The 17,943-nt window shown below is 38.1% G+C and overlaps 1 pseudogene; it reads right to left on the bottom strand.

Moving 5' to 3' along the window:
• Positions 1–4,520: 4,520 nt before the first annotated feature.
• LOC132665005 (large ribosomal subunit protein uL10 pseudogene) lies at positions 4,521–5,529 on the bottom strand (annotated as a pseudogene).
• Positions 5,530–17,943: the final 12,414 nt, after the last annotated feature.

Here is a 17,943-nt window from a genome sequence, read left to right on the forward strand (position 1 = left end):
ACAACTGAATAGTTTTGTCTTCTCAGCAGCACTTGTAAAGCATCACACCAGCCACTTAAAGGGAATATTTGGTCAGAAGGAGATAGTGTTGTCTTTTACCAATAACAAAATTATATCTTATTATTTCATCTTTATTTAACTAAACTCAAATATGTTCACTTTTCTTCTCCTGAATTCAGTCAGACTAACAAAAACATAGGCTCATCATAATAGATAACAAAAATATTAAGTAAGCAAAAAAATAATGCACAGAGGACTAATGACTGAATGCTGGCATTGAGATATACAACAAAGTCACAACAGCAGAGCAGTTGTGCTTCATGTCATGTGCTCGGGGCCCCGCCCATTAGGCCTAGGTTGCCCATATCTGAACTGTGTTCCTTCCTTATTCCATTGACTTTCTGCTTATTAGATGCTGATAACCACATTTTTTTTTCAGTTGCTTCACATTCATTACAAAGCAGCGCTATGCTGGATGGGTGTGTTATTTATAGGCTGCTCAAAGGAAATGAAATGGGCAATTTTGAATGTTGAGGAGCATCAAAGCAGGGCTGTGTATGGCTGAACTTTTGCTAGGAGTCTTATCTTCTGCATCATAATAATCATGATTTACTTCCAAGCTTTCTGAATGATTCCATGCAGATCTTGATGCAGGCACTTTATTTTTTGCCATCCAGATAGAAGTCATAATTCTGAGGGCATATTTTTTTGTCTGCCTTTGCCCTCCCTTTATCATCACCCTATATCTGGCCCCTTCAGCTTGTTAAAGGTTTGCTTTTGAAATGGAGGTCGGGGCATGGTTAAAGCATTTGGAGAAAATCACGTTCTCTCTGCCCTAGAAAAATATAGCTCTCTAGGAGGAGGGAGAAGCTCTCTGGAGACTACGTCTTTGAATTCTGGAGGGTCGCATGTTTGAAATGTTAATACAATTTTATGGATGAAAATTTTACCTGCAAAACATTTCTAAAATATGTGCCTGTCAAATATTCTTTCCCCCCAGGGATAGTCCTTCCAACACATCAAAGGCAGCTCCTCTCCCAGAGACAGCTCTCTGCAGTGGGAGAAGTGAGACCTTCCATTATAAGGCTCACAGTGTTCAATTATTGTACAGTCATAATTATCCATTTGGGGAGAGGAGACACAAAGAGAACAGTCCAAAAAGCATCACTTTCTATAAAGCATTTTTAACAAAATATTTGTACTATACCTTTGTGATCTTGGAAATGTCAATCTCTCTGGTTTAGATCAAAATATATTCAGTCACCCCCTCCCCGTTCTTATATAGACCTGGTCAACATAAAAATACAACACCTATTAACATGGAGAGAAGAAAATCTATAGAAAATAGCCAAGTCATACTAAAATACTAAAATAGTGGTATACTAGACTAATGATTTTCAAACCTTAGTGGGCATGGCATCAGTATCATTTGTACAGAAAGGTCACAGGTGATGGACTCTAATGCTGCTGATATCGGGACTATACACTGAAACCACTGCACTGGGGTGAAGACCTACATCCTGTTCCTCTATAATTCCTGCTGTTCCTGTAGCTCCAGTGTGGTGGTTCCTGCTCTTTGTTAGTACAGGTATTTAGCTTTTCCTGGGAATTTCACATGGGTTTTCACTAGAATAAACTTCAGTAAGTCTCTTTTGCTTTTCCCCAAAACTGACTAAAGGCCAAAAGATGTTGAATTATTTTTCTTTTTTTGAAGGCATTTCACTTATAAAATACCTACTGTGTGTGTTGTGTGGTTAGAGACAGGGTATGTGCTGTTATGGAGTTTATTACTCAACCCTGTTTAGGTTTATAATCTTCTGGGAAGAAATGTTGCTGGCTCTTTGAGAGTCTCTTTTCTCCAATCTCTGGGGTCAAATTCAAGTTGGAAGTAATTCGGTAGTAACAAATACATTTATGTCAAGGCAGTAAGAAGGCAGAAGGGTCAAGTAAATTTGTCTGGAGGGTTTGAGAAAAATAATTCTTAATCTCTGTCTTCATTCAGCCCTAAGCCTATAAAATAGGAATTTCTCCAACACTTCCTACCCTCTGTGGTAATTTGTAGGGAAAAGTGCTGCTGTTACTCATTCCTTCACATGAAGAGAGTCAAATTTTGAACTGCAGAGCTGATGAGAACCTGAGGCTGATAATCAATGTTCTGTATTTCTCTGCATCAGTTAGCAGAGGTTGTGGATATTGCATTCTGCTCATGTTTAGGGGCAGGGGCAGCAAGAAGTTGCTTGACTCTGCAAAGGCAACTCTCCCTCTTGTGACTCCTAATAGCTACACTAGGAGTGTGGGGTTGGAGAAAGTCCCTATGTTGTGACTCGGATCAAACCATGCTCTGCAATCTGGTTTTATAAACAAAGACTCTATAATCATTGTGACCTTTTTTTCTGGTGCATATGTCTCAATTTCTTCTAGGTACAGCTGGAAAAAAAATAATCTTACTAAAAACCCCATCTGAGAGATGCGGGCAGACTATTGCACTGGTAGAATTTGGGCTGGCAAATATTGAGAGTTAAGCTAGAAAGAAGCCATGTGGAGAGGTAGCTTGAGTCCAAGCACATAGGTTCAAGTAAGGAAAAATGAACAAGCACAAGGCAAATGATATGAGTAGTACCAGACTGGAGACTGGAAATCTAGGCTGGGTGTCCAGGGGATGGCAGCTCAGTCCTGGCATCAAGAGCATGAGCTGCCTGAGAAACATGAATTTTAAAGAATTGTGGCTGCGGCTAAAGCTTAAGACAGCATAAATGTTAAGTGACAGCCTAGAGGTGTGGGGAGCAATGGGGTGTGGAGAAGAGGCAAGATTCAAGAATGAAGCCCACATGACCATTTTTTTCTTGCTCTTCAGTAGTGGCTTAAATTTGGTTTCATATTTGCGATGATTTCTCTTTCTTAGCACCAACTTTTTTTGTTCTCTTTTTCTTTTATTAGGTGTTTTTTTTTTTTTTAAGACAGAGCAAGAGTTGACTGCCAGGTTCTAACACATTGCTAAAAGTTGTAGTTTGCTTTTTAAAATCTCCTAGAGCTAGACCAAAAGTGGTTTTTTAAATGTAATTTGTGTGTTTGCTTGTTTTGTGTGTATGAGTGAGAGTGAAAGTGGAAAAGCAATATTTTCCTAAAACAACCTAAGGGAAGAAATCACTGGATACAAATTATTGATTGCATGCCCCCCTAGTGGGCTTGTTATCCAATTGACAGTTTGTCCAAGATCACAAATTAATGCTGTATCTTCTAGGAGAAATATGATATTCATTCAATGTTGAGTAAATCCATATATTAAAGCCAAACATTGATAAATAATGTAGGCCAATAACCCCCAAAAAGGCATATTTCCATATTTCCTGGAAGGGTGACAGCATGCTACTATTTTTAATGGCTCTCTCTATTGCCATCTCATATGTGTGAATGATGTTTCAGTGGTTAAGGTTCTGATTTATTAATTAGAATGCAGTTTTCAGTGTGCTAATGTTACCCTGAGTTGAATGATAAGCACATATTTTAAATATGAGGTTTGGCAATTGCACAATATTTTAAGTTGAATTGGAATATGTAAAGGATGAAAATCTCTCAAAGGTATAGAGGATGCGGATCACTTCCCTGTGTACTGGCAGTTTAAAAACAAAATTAGCATTTGTTTTATCAAGAATGAAACAGAACAGGGTATTACTGTAAATGCAACTTGTTTTTTTTTCTTTGCTTGGAGACCTTTCCCTCTCTTCTGCCCCCTCCACCCAACTAAAGCTCAGATATTTTGAAATATGTTACTTCTCTGTGTTCTCTCTGGGACAGCAGCATGCAAGGGTGTTCTCTATGTACACAAATAACTTTCTTATGTATCTTTTCTAAGGGAAACCTGCTATCTAACTCTTTCTTAATTGCTAATCTTTCTTATATCCTAGAAAAGTCGTCTATAGAGGCTACAAAGGCCAACCACTTTAAGTGTGTGTCTGTGTGTGTGTGTGTGTGTGTGTGTGTGTGTGTGTGTAAGTCCATAGTTATTTCAAGTCCAAAGTTTCTAGCCACCTTCCGTTTGTTTTTCATGGTTCCCCAAACCCTAACATGAGTCTCTCAGTTTGGTAACATAATACATTCAAAAATGGGAAAAGCCTGTAAGATAGGGGCTGACCCTGTTCCCAGGCACCAACTTCTAATGGAGTGCTTAAGTATGTGAATGGATTAGCTGCTCATTGGTTGTCCTTGAATTATTTGTACAATGGGAAAACATACTGTCTTATGTCAGTATGATATAAAAAATGAAGATAGGGGTGCCTGGGGTGGCCTAGGTGGTTAAGTGTCTGACTTCAGCTCAGGTCATGATCTCGCGGTCCATGGGTTCGAGCCCCACATCAGGCTCTGTGCTGACAGATCAGAGCCTGGAGCTTGCTTCAGATTCTATGTCTTCCTCTCTCTCTCTGACCCTTCCCAGCTCATGCTCGCTTTCTCACTCTCTCTCTCTCTCAAAAAAAAAAAATTTAAAAAGGATAGATTACTTTTTTTTAAAGAGAAGTAAGCCTTTATTTCCTTGTTTCGCAAATAAAGTTGGCTGAATTGGTTGCTTTTGGTGATAAGTCAAAGAGACAAAATCCCATATCCTCATCTGATTTCTCTGACTCTTCCTTTGCTTCAACCTTGGCTGGGGCTGCGGTAGCAGCAGGTGCAGCACTGGTGGCAGTGGCCACGTGGCAGCAGCCACAAATGCAGATGGATCAGCCAAGAAGGCCTTGACCTTTTCAGCAAGTGGGAAGGTATGATCAGTCTCCACAGACAAAGCCAGGACCCGCTTGTATCCATTGATGATAGAATGGGGCACTGATGCAACAGTCAGGTAACCTATCTGCAGGCATAGGCGGGCAACATTGCGGACAACCTCCAGGAAGGGAGAATGCAGAGTCTCCTCTGTGATGTCAAGCACTTCAGGGTTGTAGATGCTGCCATTGTCAAACACCTGATGGATGATCAGCCCAAAGGAGAAGGGGGAGAGGTTCAGCATGTTCAACAGTGTGGCTTCGCTGGCTCCCACTTTGTCTCCAGTCTTAATCAGCTGCACATCACTCAGGATCTCAGTGGTGCCCCTGGAGATCTTAGTGGTGATGCCTAAATCCTGGAAGAAGGAAGTCTTCTCAGGCCCCAGACCAGTGTTCTTGGCTGGCACAGTGACTTCACATGGGGCTATGGCACCAGAACGGGTGGCAGCTGGCACCTTTTTAGCCAGGAGCATGTCCCTGATCTCAGCGGGGTCCTCCTTGGTGAACACAAAGCCCACATTTCCCCGGATGTGAGGCAACAGTTTCTCCAGACCTGGGTTGTTCTGTGGATGGCCTTGTGCATCATGGTGTTCTTGCCCATTAGCACGACAGCCTTCCCACGGAGGAAAATGCGGATCTGCTGCATCTGCTTGGAACCCACGTTGTCTGCTCCTACAGTGAAGCATTTTGGATAATCATCCACAAGTTGAATGATCTTAAGGAAGTAGTTGGACTTTCAGGTCGCCCTGTCTTCCCTGGGCATCACAGCGGTGCGTCAGGGATTGCCATGCAGGGTTTAAAGACGATGTCACTCTCACAAGGATTCCTGGAGAGAGGAGGGCTAGGATAGATTACTTTTACTGTTTAGGTTTTATTCAAATGTTTTATTTATTTTTTCTTGCCTCTTAAGTTCTGAGCAAAAGACAATAAGAAACATGAGTCCAGTCAAAAGTAGGAACATCCTAACTGCAGATTTGTAATGATTGGAATTGTGAAAATGGAGGTAACAATTCCTCCTTTGTACACACTGTAGGACAGTTGAAGAGCGCTTCTGTCTCCAAGCATGGGGATAGTCTTGATGCTTCCTGGGAGTTCCTTTTGTACTTTTCCTGCCAGTGTAGTTAAACGATCCCTCAGTCTCCATTCATGTGGAGGTTCGAATGAAGAACAACACAAACCACCTGACAATGGACATGGTCTTTGAAGAGAGCTCAAGATGTCTCTCTATAAGCCAGTCTTAAAACCACTCCTGCATCACTCCACCAGCTTACCATCACTCTTGGGTGAAAGAAAGGCAGATGATTTAAAGCAGCCACTCATTGTTGCTATTTTATCTTTGGTCTGTGTCATTTAGTAAATAGGTATTGACACATCTATGCCTCAGTATCCCTCAAGGCCAGTTCAGTGTCCTTCTCATTATAGCCATGAAGGTTTCTGAGGATAGTCCTGGGTTACCAATAGAAATTTATGTGTTCTTAGTATTTTCTATGTAAGTTATCAGATATTACTATTTCCGATAATGTTAAATTTTTAAACAAGTTCCTATGCTCGAGTGAGCAATTATTTTCTATTTTGTACCAAATATATTTTAGGATGAGTACCTTTTATTTAAAAGCAGAGTATTCAGTTAAATATGTAACTGAATATATATATATACACACATATAAATGTGTGTGTATATGTATGTATACATACACATATATATTTCACATGTGCACATACAGACACACAAAATTCAAATGTGTTTCTTACCCTAATACCAAGAGTCTCCACTTTGGTGTTTTCAGGAATCTGGGGAGTGAGTGCTTATGCCCAGCTCTTAGCTTTTGTAATAATCAAGTATGCTTCAGTCTCTGAAATCTGGATATGCGTTCTTTTTAGGTTTTTGTAGCCTCCAAGCTGTCTTTCTTCTGTCTGCTCTATCTACACCCTACAAATTCACAAAATTTAGGAGGCAACGTTGCTCAAGACTTCTATCTTTGCTTTGCAGGGTCATGAAGGGCTGGGGTCAGAATGTTATTTTTATTTTATTTTTAAAATTTTTTAACGTTTATTCATTTTTGAGAGAGAGAAAAAGAGAGCATGAGAAGGGGATGGGAAGAGAGACACACACACACACACACACACACACACACACACAGAATCCAAAGCAGGATCCAGGCTCTGAGCTGTCAGCATAGAGCCTGAGATGCTTGAACCCACAAACTGTGAGATCATGACTTGAGTCAAAGTCAGAAGCCCAAACAACTGAGCCACCCGGGTGCCCCCAGAATATTCTTTTTAGCAGAAACTCAGAAAACACTTATTTCTCTTTAGATTTCAGGGCAGGAAAAACAAAAATGAAGGAAAGGACAGTGGCTCCTGTGTAGGACAAGGTCATCATCCAGGTCCACATGCTGCCTCCGTTTGTGAAACAGGCACTTGCTTGTGTCCCTGCCACCAACTTAATAGGTTATAGTGATAAAATATAATCTTTGAAGATTATAAGTTATTATTTGTATTGCTTTTATCATATTATCTGTGTTATCTACCGCTTATGCTAAAGAGCTCCCTCATATCTCCTTGTTCCTAAGGTTTTATTTCCTCATTTTCCCTAATGTCCTAACCTTTTATAACTGTCTAGCTATACCACCCCCATCTCTCATGGTTGATGACAATTTCAATTTCTTCTACTGAGACTCTGCTGGTCACAACAGGCTTCATTAAAATTTTGGGTATTCTGAAATACTATTTTACTTAAATTTTATATCAAGTTTGTTAACAGTATCACATTACATTGTTCATTGTGTATTTGTCCCAGCTCTGGAATGAGATTATAAGCAAGGCTGCATAGCATACTATTTTACTTTCTTCATCATCATAACTCTACGCCAGAGTTCTAAGAGTGTGTCTACATTGAATCAAATCAAACCTATTTGTGCATGAGAATACAGGATTTATGATTAGGGAGGATAAATAGAATCAAAGACTTCCATTAATACATTAAATGTTGATATTATGCAAATAAGACTCTGTTATGTTTACTCAATGCGGGCATACTACACATTGAAAATAACAAATAACCAAATATCACTGAGTGCCAAACTATGTGGCACAGACATTCAGTCCTCTAATTCTCCAAAAATTGAGGCTGCTGAGGAAGACTGTTCACTGAAGGAGGGAGCTTAAAACTTAAGGACTGGAAGATATTTTCTTTAGGTTCATGTGTAAATGGGCAACACCTTGCAGGCAGGTGTTTGCCTTAGAGATTCTTTTTTTTAAATGTATTTATTTAAATTCAAGTTAGTTAATATACAGTGTAGTATTGGTTTCAGGAGTAGAACCCAGCGATTCATCACTTACATACAAGACCTACCAGCACTCATCCCAACAAGTGCCTTCCTTAATGCCCATTTCCCATTTGGCCCATCACCCACCCTCTTCCCTCCAGCAACCCTCAGTTTGTTCTCTGTCTTTAAGAGTCTCTTATGGTTTGCCTCCCCCTCTGTTTTTATCTTATCTTTCCTTCCCTTCCCCTATGTTCATCTGTTTTGTTTCTTAAATTTCACATGAGTGAAATCATATTATATTTGTCTTTTTCTGACTTATTTCACTTAGCATAATTCCCTCTTGTTCCATCCATGTTGTTGCAAATGGCAAGGTTTCATTCTTTTTGATCACTGAGTAGTATTCCATAATTTGACTATTGTTGATAGTGCTGCTATAACCATTGGAGTGCACGTGCCTCTTCGAATTGGCATCTATGTATCCTTTGGATAAATACCTAGTAGTGTAATTTCTGGGTGATAGGGTGCCTTAGAGATTCTTAAAAGCCCTGTCCCTAACCTTTCCACATGAGGTACTATTTTGGGTTGTTGGAAGTCTTTATGATAGCAGTCAGAAAGTGGTATGAATACAAGTTGCTGGCAGAAAACAGTTTCCACATTCTTTTTTGTTCTGTGATTTCATATGTTTCACAGAAAGGGAAGGAATCATAATAGTTACACACTTGGGTGTTTGTTATAATCTGACTCCTGCTTAACCATATCCACAAATTACTGTATGTGATTAAAGGATAGAAATAGACACTAAATGCTTTGTATCTGGTAAAAGAGATAAATAAAGCACAGCATCTATCCTCCAAGGATTTCCAGCTTTTAACAGAGGCCCAAAGGCAAATAACAAATTAAAAGCAATACACATGCACACTCACATAGACATATAGGTAGTATGGATATAGTTATAAAGAATAGACACAAGGGAAGAATAGTTAACTGTTAGAGAATGTTTCACATGGGAGTGAGGTATAGGTTGTGCTATGTGGAATAAATAGGTAACAAGGTAGACATTATGGAAAAGAGCAAGCACAAAGGCATTTGTTCTTTGACAAAATTGCTCAAAAAAATTTTTGAGCCCATGTTATATGTCAGAAACTTGCCTTTGTATTGGGGATATGACAGTGTGAACAACACAAGGTCATCATCCAGATGAAATATGTATTCTTGTGGGAAAGAAACAGAAAATAAACACAAATATATTTTACACCAGGGATAACAGTGGTGCCAGCAAAGGTCTATGATAGGATGTCTTTAGAGCAGGCAATGGGAGTAAGCCAACTAGGGTACATAGAAGAACCAACCAGGTAGAAGGAACAGCAAGGGCAAATACCCAAAAGTAAACCTATCAGTCGTTCATTTTTTTAACAGAAAAATAATTTAATTACATTTTGATTAAATAATAAACATTTCTACCTAATTATTATTTACATAAGTATCTTTAGGTAAATAATGTCTTTGCATATTATATCTTCATAAAAACTCAAACAAATTATAATATATCTGCATAGAAAAAATATCAAAACTGAACCTATTAATAAGTGTTATGTGCAATACTAGAAATGATGCACACATCCAACACATATAACAATGCAGTTATAATGTCTCTTTTTTATTGAAGTATAATTGGCATACAGTATTATATTTGCTTCAGGTGTACAACATACTAATTCAACTTTTATGTACATTGCGAAGTGATCACCACCATAAATGTAGCTACCATCTCTCACCACACAAATTTGTTACACTATTATTAACTATATTCTCTATGCTGTACATTGCATCCCCATGTCTTATTTTATAACTGGAAGTCTGTCCATTTTAAACCCCCTCACCCGAATTGCTTGTAGCAACCTCCAGATTATTTTCTGTATCTATGAGTCTTTTTCTGTTTTGTTTGTTCATTTGTTTTGTTTCTTAGATTCCACATAAGTGAAATCATATGGTGTTTATATTTTTCTGTCCAACTTAGTAAAATAACTCCTAGGTCCATTCATGTTGATATAAATGGCAAGATTTTGTTCTTTTTTTATGGATGACTAATGTTTTATCTAAAAACATACACATACATTTGATACACACACACACACACCACATTCAGCTATCAATGGACACTTAGGATGCTTCCATATTGTGTTTATTATAAACAGTGCTGCAATAAACATAGGGGTTCATATATCTTTTCAAATTAATGTTTTTGTTTTCTTCTAATAAACATCCAGAAGTGGAATATTAAATTGTATGACACTTCTATTTTTAATTTTTTTAAAAGAACTCCACAATGTTTTCCAGAGTGGCTATTCTAATTTACATTCTCAGCAACAGTGCACAAAGATTCCTTTTTCTCCATAGCCTTATCAACATTTGTTATTTCTTGTATTTTTGACACTAACAATTCTAACTGGTATGAAGTAATATCTCTTTGTAGTTTTGATTTACATTTCCCTGATGATTAGTGATGTTCAACATTTTTCATGGGTCCATTGGCCATCTGTGTGTTTTCTCTGGAGAAATACTTGTTCAGATTTTCTGCTCATTTTTTAAAGAATTGGATTGTTTTTTGATACTGAATTGTGTACATTCTTTATGTATTTTGTATATTAACTCCTTATTGGTTGTATCATTTGCAAATATTTTCTCCCATTCAGTAGATTGTCTTTTCATTTTGATGATGGTTTCCATTGCTATGAAAAAGGCATTTTTTTTTTGTTTCATGCAGTCCTATTTGTTTACCTCTGTTTGTGTTGCCCCTGCCTGAGGAAACATCCAAATAATGTTGCTAAGAGTGATCACTAAGGGCGTACTGCCTATTTTCTACAAGTTTTATGGTTTCTGACCTTACATTTAAGTGTAACCCATTTTGAGTTTATTTTTGTGGATGGTGTAAGAAAGCAATCCAGTTTCATTCTTTTGCATGTAGTTGTCTAGTTTTACCAACACCATTTATTAAAAAACTCTTTCCCCCACCGTATAGTCTTGTTTCCTTCATTGAAGATTAATTGATTATATAAGGGTGGGTTTATTTCTGGATTCTACTTAGTTCCATTGATCTATGTGTCTATTTTTGTTTTAGTGCCATACTGTTTTGATTACTATAGCTTTGTAGTGTAGTTTGAAATCAGGAAACTTTAGATTGTTTTGGCTATTCAGGGTCTTTGTGGTTCCATACAAATTTTAGGGTTATTTGTTCTAGTTCTGTGAAAAATTCTATTAGTATTTTGACAGGGATTGCATTGAATATGTACATCATTTTGGGTACTACGGATGTTTTAACAATATAAATATTTCCAATCCATGAGGTAGGTATACCTTTACATTTATTTATGTCATCTTCAATTTCTTTGATTAGCGTTTTATAGTTTTTATTTTTTATTTTTTTAAATGCTTTATTTATTTTTGAGAGAGAGAGAGAGGGAGACTGAGAGAGAGAGAGAGAGAGAGAGAGACAGAGCATGAATGGGGAAGGGCCAGAGAGAGGGAGACACAGAATCTGAAGCAGGCTCCAGGCTCCGAGCTGTCAGCACAGAGCCCAATGCGGGGCTCAAACTCACAAACTGTGAGATCATGACCTGAGCTGAAGTCGGACGCTCAACCGACTGAGCCACCCAGGCGCCGCCCCCCTTTTATTTAAATCATTTTATAGTTTTTAGAGTACAAGTCTTTACCTCCTTGTTTAAATTTATTCCTAAGTATTTTATTCTCTTTGATGAAATTGTAAATGGATTATTGTCTTAAGTTCTCTTTCTGATAGTTCATTATTTGTGTATAAAAAATGCAACATACTGGGGCGCCTGGGTGGCGCAGTCGGTTGGGCGTCCGACTTCAGCCAGGTCACGATCTCGCGGTCCGGTCCGTGAGTTCCAGCCCCGCGTCAGGCTCTGGGCTGATGGCTCGGAGCCTGGAGCCTGTTTCCGATTCTGTGTCTCCCTCTCTCTCTGCCCCTCCCCCGTTCATGCTCTGTCTCTCTCTGTCCCAAAAAAAAAAAAAAAAAAAAAAAAAAAAAAAAAAAAAAAATGCAACATACTTATGTGTATTGATTTTATATCCTACAACTTTACTGAATTAATTTATTATAATATTTGGGTGGATTCTTTAGGTTTTTCTACATATAATATCTGAAAATAACAAGAGTTTTTCTTCTTTTCCAATTTGGATTTTTTTTTTTTATTCTTTGATTGCTGTAGCTGTGACATCTAATACTATTTTGAATAAAATTGGTAAGAGTAGGCAATGTTGTTTCTGATCTGAAAGGAGAAGCTATTGGAATTTCACCTTTGAGTATAATGTTAGCTGTGGGTTTTTCTTATATGCTCTTTATTATATTGAGGTTTGTTTCCTCTATACTCACCTTGTTGAAAGTTGTTTTATTAAAAATTGATGTTGAATTCTATCACATGCTTTTTCTACATCTACTGAGATGATCATATGATTTTTATTCTTCTTTCACATCTTTGTATCACATTAATTGATTTGCAGGTATTGAATCATCCCTGCATCCCAAATGAATACCACTTGATTATGATGTGTGATCCTTTTAAAGCATTGTTGAATTTAGTTTGCCAATGGTTTGTTGAGGATTTTCCCGTCTTTGTTTATCAGGAATATTGGCCTATAGTTTTTATATGTGCATGATGTCTTTATCTGGTTTGATATCAGGGTAATGTTGGCCTCATAAAATGAGTTTGGAAACATTTTTTCCTCTTCTTTTTTAAATGTTTGTAATATTTTGATAAGGATAGGTATTGACTTTTCTGTTTGTTTCTATGTGTTGGGTAGATCAGTTATGGGTCCTGATCTTGAAGGAGGTGCTTATGCTGAAGGTGTTCTGTGAGGCCTAGTAGTGCAATCTTCCTTAGTCACCTGAGCCAGGTGCCTCAAGGGTGTCCCCTGTAGGACAGGCGCAACCTTCCATTATGTTTGGGCCATGATCAGTGTTGACTCATTGGTGTGCAGGGCTGCTCCCATGTGGCTATTAGAACAGGCCATGACTGCTATGGGTGTACTGGTGAGTGGGACTGGCCCCCAACCTGTCTGGCTGAAAGGCTTGGCTGCCACAGCTATAAGCATGCTGGCGAGTGGGCACCTCTGGTGTGGCTGGCTGTGAGATCTATTATGACTACTGCAGATACTCTAGTATTTGAGGCTATATTCCTATGGTAGGGGCCACTTGAGGGGTTACTGGTGCCAGCTGAGGCTGCCCAGTGGATGTGGCAGGGCAGGGTGCCACTTGGGAAGGATACCTGGCTGGGGTGGGTGGGTTGTGTTGGGTGAGTCCACAGGGAAACACTTGGTAGGTGTGAGCGGTGCTAGTAAGGTAGATGGAGACTGTCAAAAATTGTTCCCATCAGCACCAGCCAGCTAGGTAGAGAGTAAAAGAAATTGCATCAAGCCAGAATATCTATTCCCCAAGAAGGTTTCTACAGATCCCCGCCTCTCTGGACATGCCCTAAAATTAGTCAATAAATCTCCATCATGGATGGCCCAGGCACATTTCAAACTGCCATCTCTTTTGAGTCTCAGAGCAGGTGAGTTTGTGTGCAAGCCCTTCAAGAGCAGACTCTCAGTTTCTTATAGCCCTCTGTACCTCCTGGAGTTAAGCGCCACTGCTTTTTAAAGCCAGATGTTATGGAGGCTTATTTTCTCAGTGCAGGTCCCCAGGGTGGATGTGCCCAGCATGGGACTTGAACTCTTTGCTCCTCAGAAAGGACCTTCATGTTCATAATATCTTCCCATCATGGGTTGCCACACTGGATGTAGGTCCTGACTAGACTGTGTTTTGTCTCTCCTAATCATCTTGATGTGGCTTTTTTATATCCTTAGTTGTGTAAGATTTGTTCTGCTAAGTCTCCATTCTCAGAGACAGTTAATTCTATGTGTAGTTGCAGATTTTGGTGTGTCTATGTGAGGAGGCAAGCTTAGGATCTTCCTACTCTGTCATCCTAATCCCCCTCACTATAATCATTTTCAAGCAACAGCAAATAAGTAGGAGAGAATGATTGGAAAATGGAGATGAGATCCAGGATGGCAGGCAGGGGCAAGTTCTTATACCACAGTTTAGGCCTTTGTAAGAAAATTGGCTCTATGGTGAGATAAATGGGAAGATGTGATTATATATTGTGCATTATATTCAAACTGACCTCTCTTATTGTCAATCTGAGTAAAGGCTTTAGCAGAGATAAAAATATAATGGAGAGTTCAATTATGCAAGGAAATACAAAAAAAAAGAATAAAGAAAAAAAACATGGTGTGTGTGGAAAAACAAAGGCAACGGGACAAACGCAATGAGGGAAGAACCATTGAAAGTCTTGATTTTGATGAATCTTGGGTGCTGTGCAAAAGAATTTGGACTTCTCTAAGCAGTGGGGATCACATATAGATTTTTAAGTCAGGATATGAAATGTTTCTCTGGGCACTTTGAAACATGACAGTGAGATCTTTGTGTTTTATGTATCAGTATCAGAGGCAAAGAGATAAGTTAGAAAGTGAATGCAGTAATCTAAAGTGATAAGAAGGGATTAAAGGAGTTTAGAAGAAGCAATGTGGCAGAAGAATCAGAGACTAACTTTAGAGCCATTTAAAAACTTGAATTTTTATTATTTAGTTATTGAATAAGAGTTTAAAGAGAGGGGACAATGGAATTCCATTTAGGAGTTACCTTAGAGATTTCTCTTCTCACATCTTCGTATCGTGTCCTTAAGCCTCAATATTTATATGTGTTTAAGAGTCTAATGATTTTTGCATTATTTTAGAGTAAATTAATATTCTGGGGTTCAGCAGCAGCTAACACAGAGTGATCACTGTTGTACTTATTAGAAGCATTTATACAGAAGAAAAAAGTTAGAATAATTGCTCACATGTATAAGAAGCTTTCTGCCTAACTTTCAAACTTCAGTACAGGCCTATTCTGATTATTTTCTGTCACATCTTAAAGCCAGCCTGGTATTACCCCTCCAGTTAGTTTCCTGTGCTATGTAGATGTTTCTCCTATAATCCTTTGGTTTGATGTATGAAGACACAGTTATTACTGCAGCGGGCTTTACTCACACCCCTTCCATCATAGTTATAGCTGCAACCTAACAGGAACTTCACTGGAAATGAATGTTAGAAATCATAATGGCATTTTGTTTCATGCAGTTTTATTTAGGGAAATGCTATTCGGGACATAAAACAAGGGGCTGCCCTAGAAAGAAATAAACAACTGAGCCCCATAATGTCATGATTTGCTGTCAAGAATATTGTTTCCTGGGAAGATTCTGATGATGTTTTTTGTTTTATATTTCATCCCATCTTCTTTAATTTTGTTTAAAAATTAATTTACAGCCTTCATTACCAAGTTAAAGATTACTGGGGTGATTAAAGTCTTCTATTTTATGTGTAAACAGAAGGAATCCTTATTATAGCATAAGGAATGATGCCAAAAGGATGACATCCTTTTTTTTCCCTCAATTGAAGTCATTTCAATTCAATGCATATTTACAGGGCATCTTCTATTTGTAAGACATGAATGGTCACTTTATAGATGCAATGAGTGATGAGCCACAGTTCTTCTTAATATTTTACAACTGAGATAAAACTTGTACAAAATATTACTATAATGAGAAAGGAGATGTATCAAGTACCATGAGACACAAACTGTTGTGAACAGGAAATAGCAAGGAAGAGATCACTTCTAGTTGTACAAATGGAAAAGAGGATGTGAATGTCACAGAAGAATAAGTGGTTGGCTCATGGTGTGCATTGTTAGAGAGTGGCTAAAGATGAAGATCAAAACACTGATAGCTGAAATTATGGAATCTGAGTCCTGAAACATTTAGCAAGTGGATGAAAGGAATTCCAGTTAGTAAGAACCAGATATGTAAAATACAAAAATATCACCACCGCATATTTGAGGATTAAAGGATATTGAGGAATGCAATGGATTCAGAGTGTGGAAAAGGGTAGTGGTATTGCATGGTGCTACAGAAGCCAGGACCACTCTTGGCAAGGTACTTTATATCCTCCTAAGGTGTGTGTATTTTATCAGTGAAGGGAGCCATTGAATGCTTTACAGAAGAGAATAGACTGGTGGCATGAGAGGGGAGATTGTCAGAGCAGAAGGTGGTGAAGAGATCAGGTTAGTGATAAATGACTGGTAAGAGATGACGGTAATAGGGGAATCAAAGGTAATATATTTTTGAGCTATTTCAGGAGTAAAATTAATAAGGTTCAGTAATTGCCTGGATATAGAAACCAAGGGTGAAAATGGACTTGAAGAGGATGGAGTCTATGGTTAGAAATTAGCAGTTGTTACTACTTAGGAGAGAAAATCCACTCTTAGTGAACTAAAGCCCATTCATTTGATTGGTTGATTCATAAAATAGCTGCTCTCATGCATTTTAATACATTTGCAAGTGCATATTTTAAAGAAATAATTCAAAGATATCTTAAGGCATATTTTCTCTTTATTCTGCCGCAAAATGTGGCATCAATGATGACAGGCTTTTAACATTCCTTCTTCCTTTTGGGGCTTAATAAGGTGTGCTGATGGGTGAAATTTATTTGCCTATCAACTTTGTATCTCCAAAGCATTTCCTCCAGAAAGATAGACCAGAAACTCTTCTGAAAAATAACAAAAATTATTGGCCCTATGGATATTGAGATTCGAGGTCTTTGAGTGCTAAATTGCAAAATCATCACTATAATCAGCTGTTAGTGGCACTCTACAGTCAGTGTATTCATTAGATTGTTCTTGAGCTGCTCTGATTAATCAAAAAAGACATTGATTCCAATTCATCTTGGCTCATATGATTTAGGGTTAGTTGTATATTTTAATTAGTTGGTACTAATGCAAGGTTTTTAAAGTTTCTGTAGCTCATAAAGGAATTCTAATTTCTAATAGCACATTCAGTAGAAATAAAAATCAACCTTTCTATTATATAGCATCTTCACTTACTTTTTGTAAGAGAAGCAAAGCAATTTTCCCTAGTAGATTAGATTTTTCAGATGAATAAATTCCTCTTAATGTGTATCAGGAACAATCTCCTCCAATGCCATGGGATTCCTATTTATTTCACTTATTAAGTAATTGTGATTCATTTAGTCTAAAGGTCCCTGCTCTTCTCTAAAAGATTGGCTTAGTCTCAGGAACCTGATTACTCACAAGGAACCCCTCCCTCTAGATGTTCAAGGTAGCTCCCTTGTTACACCAAAATTACATCTTAATAATGCTTGGTACTTTAGAATTTACAAAGCACTTTGAAATATCTTGTTTCAATGTTACTCTCTTAATATTCTCTCAACCCTATGATACAAAGCAAGTATCTATTACAGGAAAAGCATCTTTCTCAATAAGCTACTGAGGCAAAGAGCAATTTGAAAATTGAGACCCTTATATGAACGATATTGATTCAGAATAGAAAATGCCTTTTGTGTATGACTGTGAGGGAAATCTAAAAATCTATTTGGAAAGTAGGTCACATGAAGAACTAGGGAATGGGTCCTGAGTATCACCATTTGGGTTCAAATTCTGGCTTAGCCACTTACCAGTTGTATATCTTCTCAAGGCCCCCCTTTCCTCAACAGTATAATCATAGAATAACTGGATACATATAGAAAGCACTTAGAACAATGTTTCACACTCAATTTTACAGTCCTCCCAGCCCCAGGGGGACTTTTGTAATAGCAAAATTCATGGGTGTTCACAAAGGAGGCTTTGTTATATTGTCACAGGTCCTTCAAAACTAGTTCCTTGATAGCTCTGTCCTCACCAACTAATCCTTCTCTAAGATTTTCCTTGAAACCCTGCTGACTGGAAAGCTCTCTCCAGATGTGCCCAGTCTTAGCCTTGGGTGTCTATTCTGCTCTGAGAAATCAACTCTCCAAACTTCTCTTCTGTCTTC

Source organism: Panthera onca, chromosome D3, assembly GCF_046562875.1.
Source record: "Panthera onca isolate mPanOnc1 chromosome D3, mPanOnc1 haplotype 2, whole genome shotgun sequence".
Classification (NCBI taxonomy): Eukaryota; Metazoa; Chordata; class Mammalia; order Carnivora; family Felidae; genus Panthera; species Panthera onca.